The sequence below is a fragment of the Rhincodon typus genome, chromosome 2 (assembly GCF_021869965.1).
Source record: "Rhincodon typus isolate 14 chromosome 2, sRhiTyp1.1, whole genome shotgun sequence".
Classification (NCBI taxonomy): Eukaryota; Metazoa; Chordata; class Chondrichthyes; order Orectolobiformes; family Rhincodontidae; genus Rhincodon; species Rhincodon typus.
The window spans coordinates 55,321,240-55,345,435 of NC_063333.1; positions in this window are offsets into that span (position 1 = coordinate 55,321,240).

The following is a 24,196-nucleotide window of genomic DNA, read 5'->3' on the forward strand; positions in this document are numbered from 1 at the left end:
TTTAAAAATAAAACAGGTGGGATAGTCCATGAAAAGATGGAAAACAAGGTAGGTTAAATGACAAAAGATTTCATGTGCAAGGTGAAAGTGAGTGGCAATGAATTCAAATAAAGGAACAAATCTACAGGACTCTAATGACAGAATGATGAACAGTTGTATTCCAAGAGCAAAAATAAGAGAGAAACTGAAGTAAAACTGAAACCTTCAAAGGAAAGGCAAACAAAATGGTGGCAGAGATTGCGGCCTGAAATTGTTGAACACAATGTTTACTCCAGAAACCTGTAAAGTGCCTCATCAAAAAGATGAAGCATGGTTTTTTTGAGCTTACATGAGTTTGATTGAAACACAGTTGGAGGTCAAGGATAGAGAGTTCAACATCAGAACAAGATGGAGTGTTAAAAATGGGAAAATATATTGTTTTAGATCATTGGAATGTGGAAGGAGATTGTACAGTTTTTAAAAATGAGTTAGCAGAGCTCCTTATATGTTGAATTTACAATGCTGCCCTATTTAGGCAGTGGGGGAAGGTGCTAGACACATTGACTGTGGGTGTGTGTCCAGGGGAGTTTTGCCTAGTTTGGTTAAGTTTATCAACACAGGCCAATTACATGCACTCGGGTGCATCAAACATAATAACAACTTATTGATTGTTTCCTGAACAAATTTGACATTACAGCAGACACATCCAGCCTGTGAAGGAAAAAGCATCGCTCTGACTCTCCCTTCTGCCAGTGGAGAAGTCAAAGAACATTTCAAGCCATTAGCTTTTCTCCGTCTCTCTGCAAATTCACTTCTTGAAAGGAATTAAAAAAAGGGACAAACACCTTCTGAGATACTGGAGGACTAATCTTCAACAGATGAATGAAAGGCTGAGAAATGGTGTGTGCACAACTTTGTGTCCTCCTCAAAGAATTGAAAAGGATCAGAGGAGAACTGAAGGAAAACATCTCATCAATACTTGTAATCTGGAATGGTGCCACACTGCACTTCAATGACTTTGTTGTTTGTTTTCCACCTGTAATAATTGTGTCTTGACTCTTAATGTGTCTGTTTGCATTGTGATGTAGACTGGGTGATTTATATATATTTATTATTTTTTATTGTAAGTTGGGGCTTTTTTTGAGTCAATAACTTGTGGGTTTTCTGTGTGTCTGAAGTTAGTAATTAACATCTAAGTACTTCTGAAGCCATGGTGATTTCTTTTTGAACAGTTTTCAAGGCCTAGCTTTAGAATTAATAGAGTTTTGTGTAGCACTAATGGTTTTTTAAAATCTTGGGTTGTTTTGTGTCCCAGCAAGATAAATAATGGTGTCACAAGGTTTGTACAGATTTCTGTAACTTGGGTTTGTAAGTTTAAGGAAAACACCCATTGCTTAGATATAGAGAGAATTTTTGTTTGTTTTATTTTGAGTTTCGTGAAGTCCTTGGATGAAGATTTCTGTATAGGCCAATGCTCCTGAAAAGGGAAAGATTTGGTAAAACTAATTCATTTTGGAGTAAAGAGTTACTGTTATTGCCAGGCAAGAAGTATTGGGATAAAACTCTGAAGAGGTTACTTAAAGCTGAAAATGTTTAAGCTTAAATGTCCAATGGCTCTTGGAAGAAGTTATTTGCAATTCCAGTCTGTAAATTAAAGCCACAAGTGACTTAAAGGTTACAAACTGATTTCATTATAATGAGTTGGATTAAACAGTGACTTGGTGAATAGAGAAATGAGAGTTGGAGTCATGAAACAAATTCCTTTCGAAGAAACTGACTTTAATTTGGGAAATGATCTGGCAGGTTCTAAAATTTTGGCTTCACCAAGGGTGGTAGAACAACCAGTGGAGGTAAAAGAATCAGTACATTTGCAGAAACACCAAAAAGAACTTTTCCTCACTGTATTGCAACTAGATTTCAATCATAAAACCAGACAGGAAGAAAAGGAGTCTCTGAAAAAGAGAGATGATTTGGAGATTCAATTAACGGACACATTTAACAAAAAGATAACTAAAAGAGATGAAAGAAATGTGAATGAGGCCTATATATTACTCTCATCTTCTTTAACAGCAATGTCACAAACAGATTTGGAATTGAAAAGGTGATACCAAACTGCTGACTCAGGAAGTAAATCAATACCTGAGTGATATTACCCGAAAAGCAAAGTCTCACTGAGGAAATGGAGACCATCTTAAATGCCAAACAGTGGCCCATCAGAGGGTAGTTCCATTTGAGTAGCTGGGCGAGAGGATTATTGTATCCCATATTCCTGTCTGTCACTCCTGTTCCTCCCTGTGCATGTGGATGAAGTCCCAGATTGCCAACTCTCTACAAGGTCCTTTCTTGCCTAGGGCTGAGCAGGTGCCTGGCCTTTGACAGCCTTCCGAGTGCTAGTGAACCGGACTGTTCTGTCCTTGTAGAACTGCAGAATTGTAACAGTGAGGTGCTCACCACCTTACACTTTCAAACTTTCTAAATCTGACCTTCCCATTAAGGAGTCAATATCTGAGGGTGTGGAGAATGCAAGAGGAAGCCTTGCCGATGCTTTCTCTGAGGTCTCTGAACTCTCCTCCTCAGGCTACTGGTAGAGTAGGTCATTTCTCCATAGTGGTTGTCCACATCCACTGGTACCTGCATGATGAAAGAGAGAAGGCGAAGCAGCTAGTGCTTAGAGGTGATGAGCAATGAATGACACTGACAGCGGGGTTAATGTGAAAGTTATAGTGAAATGAAAAGTGATACTTACTCTGGATGATTGTCTGCTCTTCTACAAATTCCAGGATTCTTTCCCAGTAGAAACTGAGGAGTCTGATGTCAGACACCCCTCCACCTGCCTAAGCCCGTTCTGTCCTACTGTGGGTTATATTCTCTTGGAATGAGAGAAATAGAGGGATTGAGACGGCCGAAAAGAATGGCATGACTGTCAGTGCAGGTGATCGAAAAATGGTGAGGTTTTCAGACATAGTCAATGGGCAGCACAGAGGCAATGCAGGGTTAGTGAACATGAGAGTGTGGGGGGCATGGGGAGAATGAGAGGGAGTGAGGGAAGATGTAGAATCCAAGGTGAGAGTGGCACTTTGGTTGGAAGTGAGAGCAGTAGCAGAGGTAGAGGAAGTTTGACGTTTCAGAGAGGAGAGTGTGGCACTTATCTTGGCAGAGCAGAGAAGGTGATTGACCATCCTGAGCTGCTGCTAGCCATTCCTCTGCACTGTTGAGGTCGCACTGATCCTGGTGGCAAAATCATTCCAGGGTTTGGTGGCGTGGCCTCCTCTGCCAGTTCTCTGGGAAGCGGAAGCCCCTTCTTTGCATTTGCCCTTGGCCAGGACCTCCAGAAGCCTGTCAGAGAATCATGGAGCCATCTTCCCTTCTCCAACGTCTTTGAACTATGTTCGTCACTGGGCATAGTAGCTTTGGAATGTCAGTACATATCTGGGTGCACAGTGGCCTTTTAAATATTCTGGGGGGGGCACCGAGCCAAAGAAAATAAGGTTCAAACCTATAACTTAGAAAAGATACTCGAGGCAGTTCTACAGGAAATTGATCTTCCAATCGATTCAAATTTCACAGAGCTTGTTTATTTCAAGTGACAACATATTAATTTTAACTTGATACAGGACAAGTGTCACTGTCCTTGCAGACCAAATACCATGGCTGAGAAAAGGAAGTTAATGCCTTCATGGATGAGATTACATTGGACTGGTCAAATAACTTATAAGACCAAAGGCCATGTTACAAGTAACAATGCAACATAGAGTAAATTGATGTTGAAAATATGTACACTGTTCGCAATCTACACTTTTTATTTTTGAACCTGCAAGCATGTCTTGACTTCAATAGCCGTATGACATCAAAAACTGCTGTCAACTAGTTCCAAGAGTGCAGAAAAAAAGACTGCTTTCAACTAGTAGAGGAGAAACTGATAAAAGATTTCAGTGTATATATTGGACTCCTGGAAGAATCCATAGGAGATTATGAGTGTTAGCGGAAGAGAGTTGTTCATACTTAAAGCTCACTCACAGGGGAGACCAATCAGAGAAAAGACATTCCCATGAATAAAATGGAAGCTACTCCTCTAGCCATGGACTTTCTCTCTCCTCTATTTGATGCTGATAAGTTTGTTAGCGAGCCAATCTCAAACTGTTCAAAAGAGTATCCAGTTGGTATTGAGTGAAATAAATAATTGGGGGCTACTCAACCAAGGTATCTTGTTTATCCTTACAGTGTGGAAACAGACCATTTGGCCCAACAAGTCCACACCAACTCTCTGGAGAACATTCCACCCAGACTCAACTCCCCACCCTATCCCTATGACCCTGCATTGCCTATGGCTAATCCACTTCACCTAAACATCTATGGGCAATTTAGTATGGCCAATCCACCTAACCAGCACATTTTTGGAATGTGGGAGGAAACGAGAGCACCCAGAGGAAACCCACACAGGGAGAATGTGCAAACTCCACACAGTCATCCAAGGCTGGGATTGAACTTGGGTCCCTGGTGCTGTGAGGCAGCAGTGCTAACCACTGAGCCACCCATATCTGTTTTGATTCATCATTTAGCAACATTAGCAGGAGATAGGGAGAAGTTTACTATTTATTCTTGGCTAATGTGAGGAGACAATAGCTGTCTCATTTACTGGTGGGATTTCCAATTAATGAGGGAAGAGTTCAGGTTGGGGGCCACCACAAAGTTTTAACATCATGACACTTTAGCTTAAAACAGAGTGATTGTTTAAAAACAGAGTGATTGACACAATTTCCACTTTCCAGCTTTTAGTCCATAGCCTTGGAGGTTATAACAGTTCAAGTGCTTATCTCATTTAAAAATACTTCAGTGCAGGTTACCTGCATTTACCATCCTTTCAGCCAATGCGTTCCAGTCTGTACTACCTATGAGTGTAAATGTTTCTGCTTAACATCCCGCTATGTCTTCTATCACTTATTTTAATTCTAAGACATTCACTTTTTAGTCTCTGTGCTTAGGGAAATAGGTCTTTCTTATTCACTGCATTAGTAGATCCTTCATAATTTTGTACACTGCAACAAAATATTCCATTAGCATCTTCAGTTCTAATAAAAACAACACCAGTTCATCAAATTTTTCATCATTACTAAAATTCTCCATACCTGGCAAGATTCTCATAAATCTCCTCCATATCCCTCCTTCCTACATCCATCCTACAACACCGTGACAAGAACAGTACACGATACTCTGACTATTACTTAATTAGTAGTTTCAGCATTGTTTCTCTGCTGTCATATTCTATGCCTAAATCATGAAGGAAAACATTGAGTATGGCATTTTTAACATCTTATTTACCGATCCTGTTACCTTCAGGGATCTACGGACATGAACTCAAATGTCCCTCTGTTCCTTCACACTTTCCAATATCCTACCATTTCTTTTGCCTTCCCTTGTCTTATTTGCACTCCCCAAGTGTATTGCACAGACTGGATTTCATTTACCACTTTTCATCCCAACTGGTCTTCCTGCAGCCTGCATCTTTTTCCTTCTCTATCAACCACACAGCCAATTTTTGCCTCATTCTGGTCCTTATTATTGCCTTCCATGTGGTGGGCTTTCAAAGCTCAGGAACCTGAAAAAATGTGGCTAAAACAATTCAGTCAGTACCACAGAAATAACTGATGAAGGAAAGCAGTCCCGAATAAAGCAGTGAAAAGGTGTTCAGTCTGTTGGATTTTAGAACTAATATTGATTGTGGACAAAGTTTAAACTATTTTGAGATCCAAACTGAGAGGATGGCTATCACAATGTTTAATAACTAATATAAATCATTTGTAATAGTTGTGTTTAATCACAATCCTTGTAAACATTTAAACCAAAACATGGCTGCTGCTTTGTGTAATCATTAGTATAAGACCTATAGTCATATTCACAGTTCTCCCTATTTTTAAGATGTTGTATTGATGATATTATTTAATTCAACAACTTCAGTTATTTTAATTACAGCCTGAGCACAAGATTTTCATAGAATTTGAAACAAATATTTAAGATTTTATTTCTTTCTTCGTCAATCTGATTTGTTCACATTAGTAATCCTAGATAAGAAATTACTGAAAGTATATATTGAAGCTGGATGAGGGATAGTACAGAATAGGAATATAGAAACATAGGTGCAGGAGTAGGCTAGTCAGCTCCTGGAACCTTCTTTGCCATTTTAGATTGTGGGTGACCATCTACCTCAATACCTACATATCTACGTATCTTTTGATGTCGCAAGTAACTAGAAATCCATCAATTTCTGTTTTGAACTTACATAATGACTGAACTTCTACAACCTTCTGGAATAGGCCTCTGAGTGAAGAAGTCCATCCTCATCTCAGCCTGAGACTACGGCCCATGGATTAGGCCCTACAGCCAGATCATCTTTTCTGCTCCTAATATGTCTGAGGATTTTGTAAGTTTCTATGAGATTGCATCTCATTCTTCTGAACCCCAGAGAATATTGGCTTATCATTCCACACAGGACAGTCCCAACATCCCAGGAATCAGTCTGGTCAACCTCTGCTGCACTCACTCTGTGGCAAGTATATTTGTTTAGATTCATAGAATCCCTACAGTGTAGATATAGGCCATTCGGTCCTTCGAGTCTGCACCAACTCTCCCTATTACCCCACATTCTTCCCATGGCTTATCCACCTAGCAAGTACATCCCTGGACACTATGGGCAATTTAGCATGGACAATCCACCTAGCTTGCACATCTTTAGACTATAGGAGGAAACCGGAGGGAATCCACGCAGGCCTAGGGGGAACGTGCAAACTCTACACAGACATCCCTAGTTGACAATGAGCAGGTGGTGATGAGCTGCTTTCTTTAACTGTTGCAGTCTATGTCCTGTAGGTAGACTCACAATGTCGTTAGGGAGGGAATTCCAGGATTTTGACCCAGCGATTCTGAGGGAGCAGTGATATATTTCCAAGTCAGGATGGTGTGTGGCTTGAAGGGGAACTTGCAAGTTGTGGTGTTCCCAAGTAGCTGCCATACTTGTACTTCTAGATGGTTGTGGACATGGGTTTGGAAGGTATTGCCTAAGGATCTTTCATGAATTTTTCTTCAGTACATCTAAGTAGATAGTACACACTGCTGCTACTGACCATTGGTGCTGAACTGAGTGGATGTGGTGAGTTCACTGCAAACCATCTGGAATAATTTTGGTACTATATATTAGAGTTATCAATGGAAGTGACTAACACAATAAGAGTTCCTCAGCCTCACTATCCTTGTTTTTTTATATAGTTAAAGATTCTTGGTTTTTATTATAAAAATGAGCTTTAATTAAAAGTCAGGTGATCTTCTGTGATATTGTAAATGAATAGCCTAGATCATCTTGAAATAGAGAGAACGACGTATCTGTTTAGCTGCCATGGAATTTAAAAATATAGCCTTACCAAGAGATCTTTGTTGCTCTTGGGTGGAGCAGTGAAATGCCTTTTCTTCAGATATAGACAAGTAAGTTCAATGCCCAGCACAACTTTCTGGAATTAATGTGCAGTTCTGTGGAAAGCTATGACTGTGATCCTATTATTCATGGTATCATGCAGCACAGAAGGAGGTCACTTCACCCTTCCATTTTATTCTTCAATGGGATGTGAATGTTGCTGGCAAGACTATCATTTGTTGCCCATCCCTCATTAATCTTGAATCATGTGGTTTGTGGACAGTTCTGAGGAGAGATAAGAGCTAATCACATTGCTATAAATCTGGGGTCATGCGTAGGTCAGATCAGGTAAAGGTGGTAGCCTTCCTTCCCTAAAGGACATTAATGTACCAGATTATTTTTGAAGAACTGAATTTTCATCATCGCCATTACTGACTTTAGCTTTACACTCCAGATTTTATTAATTGAATTTAAATTCCATGACTTGGGATTTGAAATCATGTTCACAATTCATTAGCCTGGCCTCTATATTAATAGCTCAGTGACTTTCCATTACGTCACTATCTCCCATCACAGCACTGAAGTTTTGGAAATTGTGTGTGGAGGAATCTGGGTCAGAGATGTAATTTATACATTTCAATTAAATAATGGTTTTATAGGCATGGTTTCTAAAACTGTTCACCTTAAATCTTCACTTACATATTCATGGTTCCAGTCTTGTCCATTATACAATTGGCTTTATTCAATAGTTTATTTACTGTTCAAGAATTACAATGTATGACAGTTTTTTTTTATCCTGAATATAAAACTTTAAATTAGTGGATTAACACTCAGCTGATAAAAATTTCAATATTGCTTGATTCATTTTCATCTTGTAAAACATTATTCTTGCTTAATCATATGTCAAACTCTCAAGACCATTACTTTTGCTGAATCGAAGAGCTTGAGATTTCTGAGGGCTGGGTCCTGTACACGGTCATCAATGATAGGTGATGCTTCATGTAATTAATTGGTTACATAATTTTACATTCACAGTGCACAAATTGTTTCCTTAACTCATGAACCATTTTTAATAATGAGTTGTTGAAGGCAGTAGGCATCAGCAGCTTTTAAATATGGTAGTGTAACTGAGAACTGCAGATGTTGGAAATCTGAAACAAAAACAAATTTCTAGAGAATCCCAGCAGGTCTGGTCGCACCAGTGGACAGAGAGAGACATAGAGTTAATGTTTCATATCCACTGACCCTTCATCAGAACATTCTTTTAAATATGACATTGGTTGAGATCTGTAATACACCTCAAAGAAATAAACTGAAGGTATTTTAGAACCAGTGTTCATAGTAACAACTGATTTTGTTATTTATTTCTATTGGGTCAGGTGTATTACCTATTTTTCTGGAGTGCTATTATTCTTAAGGGAAGGAAATCTGCCATCCTTAGCCAGTCTGGCCTACATGTGATTCCAGACTCACAACAATGTGAATTGATAGTAAACTGCTGTTTTATATGGATCTGAAAGAGTTGAAACTTGATTGAGTGTTGTAAGCACAACCCACGGTAATGATTTCATGGCGACTTCATCAGAGTCACGAAGGAATTTGGTGGAGGCAGCCCCAGGATGAGTGTGCTCCTACCACACTCTGGAGTAATGGACAGCATATTCATGCAATCTGTAAATAGTTGCAGTCATGGAATAAACTTCATCTTGATTACTCAACAAGACATTTCTTATTGAATCGAAAAGGTGGATGTCCTAATCTATACTAGAGTCACTCTACTTTATTCACTTAGACCTGAGGAACCCAAAAACAACATAGTGAGAACAGTGGGTCCCTGCCACAATATAGTGAGCAGCAATGGCCAGCACTATTTCTAAATAGATCCAACTAAAATAAATGGACTTCAAGAAAAAAAGAGATAACAAAGCTGACAATCCAAAAAACTTCAAATGAAATGGCTATTGATTGTTGATGATAGTGAACATCACAAACCTCATGGTAGCACTCAACATGGTAGGATATTTTCGAAAATGACGCTGAAAACATTTCAGACCTGATTAAATATGCTCAAGAACTAAAGAGATTTTCAATTCAGAGACAGATATACAAGCTACATTGCAAGGCAGTGGTCTGTGGGAACACTCCTGAGTGTGTGTTGAGCCAGTGAGCTGACCAGCTACTGAGAATTGCCTAGTCAAAACCAAACCTTGCATGTATAAATGGGGAAACTTTAAAAGCTGCAGTAAGTCGGGCTGAAAGAACAGTCATTTTTTTACATTGAGCGATTGAAAAGCAAGTCAGTGGATTGAATATGTGCTACGATGATGGTGTGAGGCTGGTACATGTTGAGGACCAATTTCCGTAGGTATGGAGCTTGTGTGACCACTGTTGGTGACTGGTCTGAGATGGCCAGACGAGACCAGAGCAGCAAGTTGCAAGTTTGAGTTGCCAGTTGACTGCTCAGGCTTTTATGTTGGGAGTTCTAAACATGGGTTTCTATCCAGTGATGTGGGTTGGTGGCAGAATAAGAAGCTGCATATTATTGAGGCAAGATTAGGTAGTAGTGAGGGTACTGATGAGTGATAATCCATTCATATAGGCCTCTCATTAGCAAGACTAGTCTCACCTTCCAGTGCATGGTTGGAAAATTGACTTTTTGATCTTGATGTCAGGAAGGCCCTCACTGGGCATCTCATTGATTTTCCCAAACTTCTGTTCAAGGGCTGGAAAGATTCGACCCAAAGGTGTACCTGTAATCAAGCTGCTCCCCTTCTGATATGGAGTAAGCTTTGACCAGAAATTATGCAAAGATCCCCCATTGATGTATTCTGCCATATTAGATATATATTATGTTTGCTCACATGATTTTCCAATTTTGAACTATTCATCAGCTTTATTAGATTTTAAATGGATAACAGTAGTAAATGGAAATTGTAGAACCACAGGAATTGCAACATCTATGTACTTGAAGCATTGCAAAATACAAAGATGCTTTTTATGTGCTTAGAATCATAGAATCCCTACAGTGTGGAAACAGGCCCTTCAGCCCCACGAGTCCATACCAAACCTCAGAGCATCCCACCCAGACCCATCCCCCTATAACCCACCTAAGTACACATCCCTGAACACTATGGGCAATTTAGCATGGCCAATCCACCTAGCCTGCACATCTTTGGACTGTGGGAGGAAACCCACGCAGACACAGGGAGAATGTGCAAACTCCACACAGACAGTTGCCCGAGGGTAGAATCGAACCCGGGTTTCTGGTGCTGTGAGGCAGCAGTGCTAACCACTGAGCCACCATGCTTATATGTAATGTAAAGTTGATACTTGAAATGCGGTCCCTTGGGCTTTCCCTGTCGCAAGGTACTTGATCTTTCCTATCACTGTTCACTTCAGAATGACATCTGACTGTCAGGAAGTCAGTTTCAGTTGTAACATTTCACATCAATGAACATGATTTTCTTTATTTGTTTTTGCATGGATGGGGAGCATTTAAATATTGACGCCGAGATTAACAAACCATTCAATGGCTTCTGCTGCCACAACTGTGAATGGTGTAGATGCCACAAGGAGTGGATCTTTCAGGGCACAAGCTCTGTATGTGGGTGATGATTTGATCCGGATGGCCACAGTCACCACTCAAGCAGCTCCTCATGTGGCCACCTCTTCCCTGGTCTGTCATCAAGTGGCTGAGGATTGTCCAGGCTTTCTACGTAAGGTTGAAGCCTGGGGCTCCACCGTTCGGGTCAGTTACCAGGTTGTAATTGGTGATGATTGCTGTCAACCTGGAGGTTGAAATGGAGCTAAAGCACAGCCTCCTGTCTAGGTAAGAGTTGGGGAGAAATCAGTTTATTGAATGACTATGAAGAACATTTGTTGCCTGCAAAACGCAAGCAAAGAGAATCAATTCCAAATTGGAAAAAGTCACAGTCTGTTTGACAGAGAAACAACTTAACATGCTGAGCACAGAGATTTGGTCTTGCCAGCAACTGTAATTTGGTAATTCAGCATCAGCATTTCATGTAATTGTTTGAGAGTGTGCCAAGCAGTCTGTACTGTTTAATGCATCTGCAATTGAGTCTATAAAATTCACCTTACTTCCTAGGAACCCAAGGTAGATTCAGTTTCATCAGTACAGTTCTTCTTGGCTGAGGTCCTCAACCATGGCTTTCATCATTGATGAGAGCTCTTGAGAACTTGAGTTGCAACCTAAAACCATTACTGTCACAGGATTGCTTTCAGCTTCTAATTACATAAGCGTGGTTTATGATGCAGAGTGATGCCAACAACACAGGTTTAATTCCTACACTGGCCGACGTTACTGTGAAGGACTCTCTTTCTTAACCTCACCTCTTGCATGACACATGGTGACCCTCAGGTTAAACCCCACCAGTTGTCTGTCTAATGAGAGAACAGCCCCATGATCCTCTAGGACTCTGGTGACTTTACCACCTAAGTGTGAGGTTTGATGGCAGAAGAGACAGGTAAATGAATACAATGGTACTAATGGGCTAAAATGTGTTTATTTCAACCCCAGGAGTATTATAGATAAGGCAGATGAGCTTAGAGCCTGGATCAATGCATGGGACTATGATGTTGTGGCCATTACAGAGACTTGGTTGAGAGAGGGACAGGACTGGCTGCTCAACGTCCCAGGGTTTTGTTGTTTTAGATGAGTTAGAGAGGAAGGTAGAAGAGATGGAGGAGTTGCATTACTAATCAGAGAAAATGTTACATCTGCATTCAGTGAGGACATGCTGGAGGGCTCATCCACCTGAGATAATATGGGTAGAGCTCAAAAATAAGATGGGTGAAATCACTCTGATAGGATTATATTATAGCACCCCCCCCCAACAACCACTGAGACATTGAGTAACAAATATGTAGGCAGATTATGGAAAGGTGCAATAAAAACCGAGTTGTCATAGTGGGTGACTTTAATTTCCCCAATATTGACTGGGACTCCCTTAGGGCAAGAGGCTTAGATGGGGTAGAGTTTGTTAAGTACATCCAGGAGGGTTTCCTGAAACAGTATGTAGGTAGTCCAACTAGAGGAGAGGTCATACTGGACCTTGTATTGGCTAATGAACCTGGCCAGGTGTCTGATCTTTCAGTAGGAGAGCATTTTGGAAACAGTATCACAACCTCTTAAGTTTTAATACAGCTATGAACAAGGATAAGTCAGGACCTTGCAGGAAGATACTAAATTGGGGGAGGGCAAATTATGTCAGTATTAGACAGGAGCTAGGGAGTGTTAATTGGGAGGAGTTGTTCTCAGGCAGATCCACATTTGACATGTGGGAACTGTTTAAAGACCTACTGGCAAGAGTGCAAGGCTGACATGTTCCAGTAAGGAGGAAGGACAAAGAGGGCAAGGTAAGGGACTCTTGGATAATGAGGGAGGTTGTGAATTTAGTCAAAAGGAGAAAAGAAGCAGTATGTAAGGGTTAGGAAGCTAAAATTGGACAGAGCCTGTGAGGAATATAAGGAAAGAAGGAAAGTACTCAAGCAGGGAATTCAGAGACCAAGATGGTGCCATGAAATGACTTTGGCAAGTAGGGTTAAAGAGAATCCCAGGCATTCTATAGATACATCAAAAACAAGAGGATAACTAGGGAGAAGGTAGGACCACTTAAAGATAAAAGAGGGAACTTGTGCTTAGAGGCAGAGAATGTGGGTGAGATCTTAAATGAATACTTTGCATCGGTATTCACCCAGGAAAAGAATATGGAGGATAATGAGACTTGTGTGGATCATTTTAATATGTCAGAGCATTTTTAGATCAAAAAAGAAGTGGTGTTGGATCTCTTGAAGAGCATCAAGGTAGATAAGTCCCCAGGGCCTGATGGTATCTACCCCAGGCAATTGAGAAAGGCAAGAGAGGAGATTGCTGAGGCCTTGAACAAGATCTTTGTATCCTCACTAGCACTGGAGAGGTCCTGGAGGACTGGCGAGTAGTTAATGTTGTTCGTCTATTCAAGAAGGGAGATAGGGAAATTCCAGGAAACTTCAGACTGGTGAGTCTCACATCAATGGTTGGGAAGTTATTGGAGAGAATTATTAGGGATAGAATTTATGCACATTTGGAAAAGCATGGCCATATTAGGGACAGTCAGCATGGCTTTGTGCAGAGTAGGTCATGTCTTAATCACTTGGTTGAATTTTTTGAGGAGGTAACAAATGTGATTGATGAGGGTGAAGCAGTGGATGTTGTTTACATGGATTTTAGTAAGGCTTTTGACAAGGTCCCTCATCTAGGAGATTAAGATGCATCGTATCCACTGTGACTTGGCCACGTGGATTTAGAATTGGCTTGTCCATAGAAGACAGCGAGTAGTGGTGGAAAGGTTTTTCCAGGCTGGAGATCCATGACTAGTGGTGTTCTGCAGGGATCTGTACTGGGACGTCTGCTGTATGTGATATATATATATATGACTTGGATGAAAATTTAGATGGGTGATTTAGTAAGTTCACAGATGATACAAAGATTGATGGAGTTGTGTATAGTGTAGAAGGTGGTCAAAGGATATAGTGGGATATAGATCAGTTGCAGATATGGATGGAGACTTGGCAGATGGAGCTTAATCTGGGTAAGTGTGAGGTGCTGCACTTTGGGAGGTCAAATGTTAATGAAATGTGTACAGTTAATGGCAGGACCCTGAACAGCATTGGTGTACAGAAGGATCTTGGGGTTCATGTCCATAGCTCCCTGAAAGTGGCCACACAAGTAGATAGGGTGGTAATGAAGATATATGGCATGCTTGCCTTTATTGGTCAGGGAATTGAATACAAGAGTCAGGATGTCATGAGTACACACTCAGGCAGTGCAATGCTTATTGGAACCACTTGCTGAATAATTTCTTATTGTCAGCGTTGCCTCGTTTGTCAATCATCATAAATCAATGTCCTCCAGTTTTCGACTCTTCCGTCAATGAAAACTATTTCTCCTTAACCACTTTGTCCAGGTTCCTCCTGATTTTGAGCACATCTTTTAAACTTCCTTTCAACCTTCTCTAAGAACAGCGCAAGCTTTTCCAAAATATTCCTGTAATTGAAGTCACTTATTCCTAGAAATGTACTTGTAAATCCTTTCTGTATTCTGTCCAACTCTCCCAGTGTTCTCATGTTGTGATGCCCAGAATTGGTCACAATGTGGCAGTTGAAGCCAAAACAGAGTTTGTAGAGCTTCATCATAGCTTAGTCACTTATGGTTGTATTTATAAAGCCCAGTATGCCTATTCAACTGATTTAGCAACCTGACCTTCCACTTTTAAACAATTTCTGTTGAAATCTCTTTGCTCTTGCACTACCTTTAGAATTGCGTTCTTTATTTGATATTTCCTCTCCTTGCTTTTGCTCCCAAAGTGTTTCACTTCACAGTTGTCTGCAGTAAATTTTATCTGTCATATGTCCACCCATTCCACCAGACTATGTCTTCTAGCATAAGAGATAAGAAAGTGTAGGGCTGGATGAACACAGCAGGCCAAGCAGCATCATAGGAACAGGAAGACAGATGTTTCGGGCCTAGACCCTTCATCAGAAATGGGGGACGGGAAGGGGGTTCTGAAATAAATAGTGGGAGAGGGGAAGGCGGATAGAAGATGGATAGAGGAGAAGATAGGTGGAGAGGAAACAGACAGGTCAAAGAGGCGGGGATGGGGCCAGTAAAGGTGAGTGTAGGTGGGGAGTTAGGGAGGGGATACGTCAGTCCAGGGAGGATGGACAGGTCAAGGGGGCAGGATGAGGTTAGTAGGTAGGAAATGGGGGTGCGGCTTGAGGTGGGAGGAGGGGATATAGGTGGGAGGAGGGGATATAGGTGGGAGGAAGAACAGGTTAGGGAGGCGGGGACGAGCTGGGCTGGTTTTGGGATGCGGTTGGAGGAGGAGAGATTTTGACGCTTGTGAAATCCACATTGATACCATTGGGCTGCAGGGTTCCCAAGCGGAATATGAGTTGCTGTTCCTGCAACCTCCGGGTGGCATCATTGTGGCACTGCAGGAGGCCCAGGATGGACATGTCGTCTGAGGAATGGGAGGGGGAGTTGAAATGGTTCACGACTGGGAGGTGCAGTTGTTTATTGCGAACTGAGCGTACGTGTTCTGCAAAGCAGTCCCCAAGCCTCCGCTTGGTTTCCCCGATGTAGAGGAGGCCACAATGGGAACAGTGGATGCAGTATACCACATTAGCAGATGTGCAGGTGAACATCTGCTTGAAGTGGAAAGTCTTCTTGGGGCCTGGGATGGGGGTGAGGGAGGAGGTGTGGGGGCAGGTGTAGCACTTCCTGCGGTTGCAGGGAAAAGTGCCGGGTGTGGTGGGGCTGAAGGGGAGAAGTCTACTCAATAAATTAATGCCATTAAATAAATTACAATGGGTTAAAAGAAAATATTCTCAGGATAAATACTTCACTGTTCAAAGGCTAGTTCAAAATAAAACAAAAAGAACATGCTTCAAATGTCCTTTGGGTTAATAATGTTTAAGAAGACAGGTTTATGATATTACAGTTTCACACCTATTTTGCTGGAAATTATTTTAGAATTGAATTACACATGTCCAAACAGTGTTTTTCTCATGAGATAACAAGGTGTAGAGCTGGATGAACACAGCAGGCCAAGCAGCATGAAAGCTGATGTTTTGGGCCAGGACCCCTCCCATCCCTAGGTACAATGGGCAATCCACCAAACCTGTACATCTTTGGATTATGGAAGGAAACCAGAGCACACAGAGGAAACCCATGCAGACACAGGGAGAATGTGCAAACTCCACGCTGACTGTTGCCCGAGGCTGGAATTGAACCCAGGACCCTGGCACTGTAAGGCAGCAGTACTAACCACTGAGCCACTGTACAGTAGAACTCAGTGCTAGTGAATTGTGTTGGTGTAAAAGCCTGTGATTCTCAAGCACTATCTACAGTAGAAATTCAGTGTTTAATTATCATACACAACCATTTAGTGAAGGCGTTCTGATGAAGGGTCCACTTTCCTGCTCCTCTGAGGCTGCCTGACCCATTGTGTTCCTCCAGCTCCACACTGCGTTACTCTGACTCCAGCATCTGCAGTTCTTGGTATCATTTAGTGCCACCCAGTGGTTATCCTTCAGCTATTTCCAAAGACAGGACCCCAATGTCTGCTTGAGCTGGAACTTATTTTAAGTTACAGCCTGTTTTGAGAAATTCTGGGCATTTAAGGTAGAAAATGGGGTGGCAGAACTACCAGCTGAAATCTGGGATAAGACCAATGAATGGGCATTGATCAAAAAGCAAACAGTGTAAGGAATTTGATTTTCAACCATGAAATTCTAGCAAGAGACCTACATTTTAAATCTTCACAAAATACTTGTATTGAGGAGGGAATACTTTTGCAATTTTCTCAGAATAAGATACTCATTAGATGACAAGTTATGCATCACCAGGTTGATTCCTCTCACTCACCCATATAGCAAATTGGACTGCACCAAGACTTTTTTTGTCTAATTAAACAAAATGAGACTGCAACAGAAATAGAAATTGCTGGAGAAACTCAGCATGTCTGGCAGCATTTGTGGACAAAAGCAGAGTAAACGTCTAAAATCCAGTGATCTTTCTTCAGAACTAGTAGTGGCTAGGTAAAAGTGGTATAAATGTTCAAGACAGTGGGTGGGGGTGGGGGGTGGCAGGAAGAGTGGGAGGATAGGTGGAGATGGAGCCCAGAGAGAAAGAGAGAAGGAAGGACAGTTGGACAGAAGGAGGGATGGATAATAATATCAGAGATAGTAGGAACTGCAGATGCTGGACAATCTGAGATAACAAGGTGTACAGCTGGATGAACACAGCAGGCCGAGCAGCATCATAAGAGCAGGAAGGCTGACGTTTCGGGCCGAGACCCTTCCTCAGAAAATTCCTGCCTTCTTGCTCCTCTGATGCTGCTTGGCCTGCTGTGATCATCCAGCTCTACACCTTGTTATCTATGATGGATAATAATATGTCAGGGAAGGAGAAAAACTGATAATGGCGACCTGAAGTTGATGAAAATAGTGTGGCTGTGATGAAAGCAGCCCATGTCATGACAGGGCCGGGGGTGGGTAATAGACGTAGAAGAAGGTGTTCGGGTTCTAAAAATTATTGAACTTGATATTGAGTCCAGAAGGTTGCAAGATTTCTAAGTGGAAAAAATGAGGTGCTGTTCTTCCAGCTTGCACTGAGCTTTGTTGGAGGACTGCAGCAGGCAGCAGAAACAGAGACGTTGGCCAGGGAACACAGTGGTGTGTTGAAGTGGCAGGCAGCCGTAAGCTCAGGGTCTTTTTTATGGACAGAATGTAAGCGTTCCGCAAAGCAATCACCCAATCTGCATTTCTTCTTCCCAGTGTGGAGGAGACCAATCGTGAACAGCAAATACAGTGGACTAGATTGAGTGAAGGGCAGGTAAGTCACTGTTTTACCTGGAAGGTGTGTCTGGGGCTTTGGATAGTGAGGAGGGAGGAAGTAAGCTTGCATGGGAAGGTGCCGTGGGAATGTGAGGAGATGTTGGGAGTGAAAGGGGAGTGGACCAAGGTGTCCTGGAGGGAATGGTCTGTGCAAAATGCTCACAAGAGAGAGTAATAGAATATGTTTGCTGGTGGCATCCCACTGGAGGCAGTAGATATGGCAGCTCATGTTTCTTTGGATGCTGATGCTGGTGGATGGTAATTGAGGACCAGGGGACCCTATTGCTGTCATGGGAGAGAAGTGAAGGGGTGAAGTCAGAATTGTGGGAGATTGGTTGGACACGGCTAAAGGGCCCTGTCAACCACAGTGGTGAGGAATCCTCGGTTGAAGAAAAAGGTGGACATTTCTGAGGAGCCCACAGAAGTTGGCATCATCAGAACAGATGCAATGGAGACAGAGGAATTGGGAGAATGGAGTACAGTCTTTACAGGAAGCAGGATGCAAAGATGTAGAGTCCAGCCAACTGTGGGAGTCAGTGCGTTTGTAGTGGACATGGGTGGCCAGCCTATCCTCAGAAAAGAAAGAAGAGATATGGGGGAAGGGAAGAGAGGAGTCGGAGATGAAGGTGAAAGCAGGGTGAAAATTGGAAGCAAAATTGATAAATTTTTCCTATTTCGAATGAGAGGAGGGAAGCAGCACCAATGATGTCATCAATGTACTGGAGAAATGTGGGTGGGTGGGGGCCAGAGTAGGACCAGATATGGAATGATCCATGTATCCCACATAGAGACAGGTGTAACTGAGGCCCATGCGGGTACCCTTTGACCATAAGAAAGCGAGAGGAGTTAAGGGAGAAGTTGTTCAAAGTGAGGAGAAGATTGGCCACGCAGAGAAGGGTGGTGTTGGGTGGGGACAGTTCAGGTCTTCTTTCCAGAAAGAAGCAGACAGCCCAGAGACCATCCTCATGGGGGATGGACATGTAATGGGATTGAATGGCCATGGAAAAGAGGAGGTACTAGAGCCCGCAACCTGGAAATTCTGAAACTGATATAAAGCATTAGAGGAAATGTGGATATAAGTGGGAAGGGAATGGACAAGGGGAGAAAAAAAAATCAAGTTGAAGCCAGAAGAGGTAAGTTCCATGGGGCAGCAATGCGCAACAACAATGGATCTGCCTGGATAGTCCTGTTTGTGGATTTTTGGTTAGAAGAAAGGAGCTGACAGCAGAAAAATCCAATGTCATGCTGTGCCTGAAACGTGGGGGCACAGAGGGATATAACTAAGACCTTTTGCTGAATACAGAATGCTCAGCAGAGAACAGAAGATCAGAAGGGATAGTAAATACGTGACAAAAGATAGGGTTAGGAAAAGGGATGGAAACAAAGGGAAGGGGAAGGGAGAAAGGTTCTGGAGGAGCATGGGTACCTTTGATTTGTTGTAGTATGTGTTCCTTATTTTTATCCCTCTGCACCTGCACCTCAATGAATGTTGAACATGACATGGCCTTGAATTCTTCTTTAGTCACCTTTGCCTCTGTGCCCATTTCTTGGAACATGAGTCCACTCCCCACCCCTCAGATCCCTTCACCTGCCTCCAATACTATCCCTTCTACCTAAGACCCCTCCCACTGCCTTTTGACCTGTGCTCAACCTCTTCATTGAGAACTATCAACGTGACACCAGTCGCCTTAATTTCTCTGTGTCTCATTCCTCACCCATTCGAGTCTATTTCCTTTGAACTGATTGCATTCTGTGCTCTCAGATCCAACCCCCCTAATTTTGTCATCAAGTCTCTCAACAAGATTGGTGCTTACGTTGTCTAGCATACAGACCTTGACATTGCAGAAACTGAGTGCCAGCTGTCAGATACCTCCTCCTATTTCCACGGACCACAATCCCATCATGGAACACCAGGCTATTGTTTCTACAATGCTCAATAATTTCATTGTATCTGGGGATCTACACCCCTTCCTCCCATCACTGCCTCCAAGCTTATCATCCCCCAAGCCCATAGAGTCCTCTTCTACCTCCGCTGCCTGCTGCAATGCTCTGGTGAGGCTCAGCGAAGCTGGAAGAACAGCATCTCACTTTCCACTTGGACGTTCTACACCTTTCAGGACTCAATGTTGAGTTAAGACCATAAAACCATAAGACATAGGAGCATCAAGTCTTCTCCGCCATTCAATCATGGCTAATAAGTTCCTCAACCCCATTCTCCTGCTTTCTCCCCGTAACCCTTGATTCCCTTGATATTCAAGAATCTGTCTATCTCAGTCTTAAATGTATTCAATGACCTGGCCTCCACAGCCTTCTGTGGCAGTGAATTCCATAGGTTCACCACACTCTGGCTGAAGAAGTTTCTCCTTATCTCCGTTCTAAAAGGTCTTCCCTTTTCCCCAATGCTGTGTCCTCGTGCTCCAGACTATCCTACCAATAACCTTATAACCTTTGATCCTGAACACCATCTTCTATGTCCTTTAAGCACCCCACACCCTGTTGTGATTCAGGCTGCCTCTAGCACAGCCATTTTCACCTACTTATGGTCTGCATTATCGGCTTTTCTTTCTCCCTGGCATACTATCATTCATCTCTTTGTCTGTCCAGCTGTCATTCTGTCTCTAGGCTCTATCTCTGCCTATCTGCTAACTCCCTTCCCCAGTCTTCAGCATATATACCACCTTTCCCCAGCTACAAACAATTCTGAAGAAGCGTCACTGGGCTTTAAACGTTAACTTTGATTTCTCTCTACAGATGCTGCCAGACCTTTGTGTTTCTCCTGCAATTTCTGTCTTTGTTTCAGATTTCCAGCCTCTGCAGTTCTTTGTTTTGTTAAAATGAGACTACAGCTGACCTGTTTCCCAACACATTTGAAACAGAGACCAGATGTGTTTCAGGCCTGGAATACTTGCCCCATTGTAACCATCAGACGAACCACACCTACTCAAACACTCGGCCATGAAACCCATTCTTTGCCTTCTTGCATTCTGCAGGCCTGTATTTTACACAAGTACAAAAGAATCCAGGGCAGGAGGAGGCAATTCAGCCCCTCAGGCCTATTCTGCTTTTTAACACAATCATGGCTAATCTCATCACGATCTCAACTCAACTCCACTTTCCTGTCTGCTCTCCATAATTCTTCAACCCATTACTAATTAACAATCTTTCTCCTCCTTATATTTATTCAATGGCCCAGCATCCACTGCACTTTGTGGGAGTGAATTTCACAGGTTCACAACCCTTTGAGAGAAGTAATTCCTCCTTATCTTTGTTTTATATCTGCTACTCCTTATCCCAAAACTGTGACCTCCCATTTTAAATCTGCTGCCCTTTATCCCAAAACTGTGACCTCCCATTTTAAATTGTCCACATGAAGAAACATATTTTCTGCACCTACTTCATCAATCCCGTTTAGCTTCTACCTCAATTAGATTTCATTGTATTCTTCTAAACTCTAGTGAGTATAGGCCTAAACTGCTCATTCTTTCTTCATAAGACAAACACCTCAACTCTGGCATCAATCTAGTGAACTTTCTCTGAACTGCCTCTAACACGACTACTCCACTCCTCAAGTAAGAGGAACAAAACCACCTGCAACGTTCTAGTTTCGGACTCACTATAAGACCATAAGAAAAGAAAGCAACGCAAGGTCATTCAGCCCATTAAGTCTGCTCCACCATTCAAGCATAGCTAAGATTCAACACAGTGTGGAGCTGGAGGAACACAGCAGGTGAGGCAGCAGCAGAGGGACAGGAGAGTCTACGTTTGGGGTCAGGACCCTTCATCAGGACTGGGGAAGGTGAAGGGAACTGGAAATATAAATAGAGGGAGGAGGGGTGGGGCTGGGGGAAGGTAGGTGGAATGGTGATAGGTAGATGCAAGTAGGGGTAGTGGGGATTTGTCAGTGGGAAGGGAGGGGCGGATAGGTGGGGAAGAAGATGAACAAGTTGTGTCAGGTCAAGGAGGCGGGGATGAGAGGGAGGGTTGGGCATGGGACGCGGCTGGGGGTGGGGACATTTTAAAACTGGTAAATGCTATGTTCAGGCCATTGGGCTATGGGCTCCCGAGGTGAAATATAAAGTGCTGCTCCTCCAGTTTGTGTGTGGCGTCATTGTGACACTGGAAGAAGCCCAGGATGGACAAGTCACCAAGGGAGTGGGAGGGGGCGTTAAAATGGTTGGCAACCAGAAGCTGATGTTGTTTGTCGCGTACAGAGCGCAGATGCTCCAGGAATCGGTCCCTGAGTCTGTGCTTGGTCTCACCAATGTAGAGGGGGCCACATTGGGAGAAACCGATGGAGTAGACCAAGTTGGAGGATATCCAGGTGAACCCCTGTATGGAATGTTTGTCCTGGGCCTTGGATGGAGGTGAGGGGGGAGGTATAGGGGCAGGTGTAGCATTTCCTGCGGTTGCAGGGAAAGATGCCGGGGGTGGTGGAGTTAGTGGGGAGTGTGGAGCAGATGAGGGAGTCGCAGAGTGAATGGTCCCTATGAAAGGCAGATGGGGTGGGGAGGGAAATATCTCTTTGGTGGTGGGGTTGGATTGCTGGTGGCAAACGTGGCAGAGGATGATACGCTGGATGCGAAGGTTAGTGGGGTGGTATGTGCCACAATGATCACCTCCATCCGAGGCCCAAGACAAACTGTCCGTATCCGACCGGGGTTCACCTGTACATCCTCCAAACTGGTCTACTGTATCTGTTGCTCTCGATGTGGCTTCCTCTACATCGGTGAGACCAAGCGCAGACTTGGTGATTGATTCCTGGACCATCTGTACTCTGTACATGATAATCGACAACACCTTCTGGTCGCTAACCATTTTAACACCCCCTCCCACTCCCTGGATAACATGTTCATCCTGGGCCTCCTACAGTGTCACAACGACACCACCCAGAAACTGGAGGAGTAACATCTCATATTCCACCCCGGGATCCTACAGCCCAATGGCCTGAACACAGAATTCATCAGATTTAAAATCTTTCCATTCCTGGCCTCATCCCAGGTCCAACCCTCCCTCTCATCCCCATCTCCTTGACCTGACACAACCTGTCCATCTTCCTCCCTACCTATCCGCCCTACCCTTCTCATTGACCAATCCCCACTATCCCCTACCTGCATCCACCTATTACCATCCCATCTACCTTCCCCCAGCCCCACCCTCCTCCCTCTATTTATTTCCCAGTTCCCTTCCCCCTCCCCAGTCCTGATGATGGGTCCCAACTTTCCTGCTCCTCTGATGCTGCCTGGCCTGCTGTGTCCCTCAAGCTCTGCACTCTGTTGATTCTGACTCCAGCATCTGCAGTTCTTGCTATCTCATTCAATCATAGCTGATATGTTAGTCAACCCCATTCTTCTGCCTTCTCCTTCTAACACTTGATTCCCTCAGAAATCAAGAACCTATCTATCTCTGTCTTAAATACACTCAGTGACTTGGCCTCCATGGCTTTCCGTAGCAATAAGTTCCACAGATTCACTGCCCTCTGGCTGAAGAAATTCCGCCTCATCTCAGTTCTAAAGGGTCATCCCTTCGCTCTGAGGTTGTGCCTTGAGTCCTAGTCTCTCCTACTAGTGGAATCATCTTCTGCACATCCATTCTATCCAGGCCTCTAGGTATGGTGTGAGCTTCAATGAGATTCTCCCTCATCCTTCTAAACCCTACTGAGTACAGAACCAAACTCTTCATTTGCTCCTCATATGACAAACCTTTCATCCCTGGGTTTATTCTTGCAAACCTCCTCTGGCCCTCCTTTAATGCCAGTACACCCTTCCTTAAATATGTGGCCCAAAACTACTTACAATATTCCAAATGCGATTTGACAAGGGCCTTATACAACCTCAGCTGTATATCCCTACACTAGACCCCTTGAAATGAGAGTTAACATTGCATTTGCCTTCCTGACTGTCAACTGAACCTGCATGTTAACCTTAAGAGAATCCCAAACTAAGACTCCTAAGCCTCTTTGTGTTTCAGATTTCTAAAGCCTCTCCCATTTAGAAAATAGTCCAAGCTTCTATTCTTCCCACCAAAGTATGTAACCTCACTTCCCCACATTGTATTCAGTTTGCCACTTCTCTGTCCCACTCTCCTAGCCTGTCCAAATCCTTCTGCAGCCTCCCTGCTTCCTCAGCACGATGTGTCACTCCACCTATTTTTGTGTCATCTGCCAACTTAACAACAACGCCCTCAGTTCCTTCCTCCAGATTATTAATGTATATTGTGATTAGTTGTGGTCTCAACACGGACTACCCACCCTTGCAGAACTCCGCTAGTCAGTCATCAGCTGCCGTCCTGAAAAAGACCACTTTATCCCTCCTCTCTGTCTTCTCGCAGTCAGCCAATCTTCTATCCATGCCAGCACCTTGCCGCTAACACCAATGGGCTTTAATTTATTTAGCAGCCTCCTGTATGGCGCCTTGT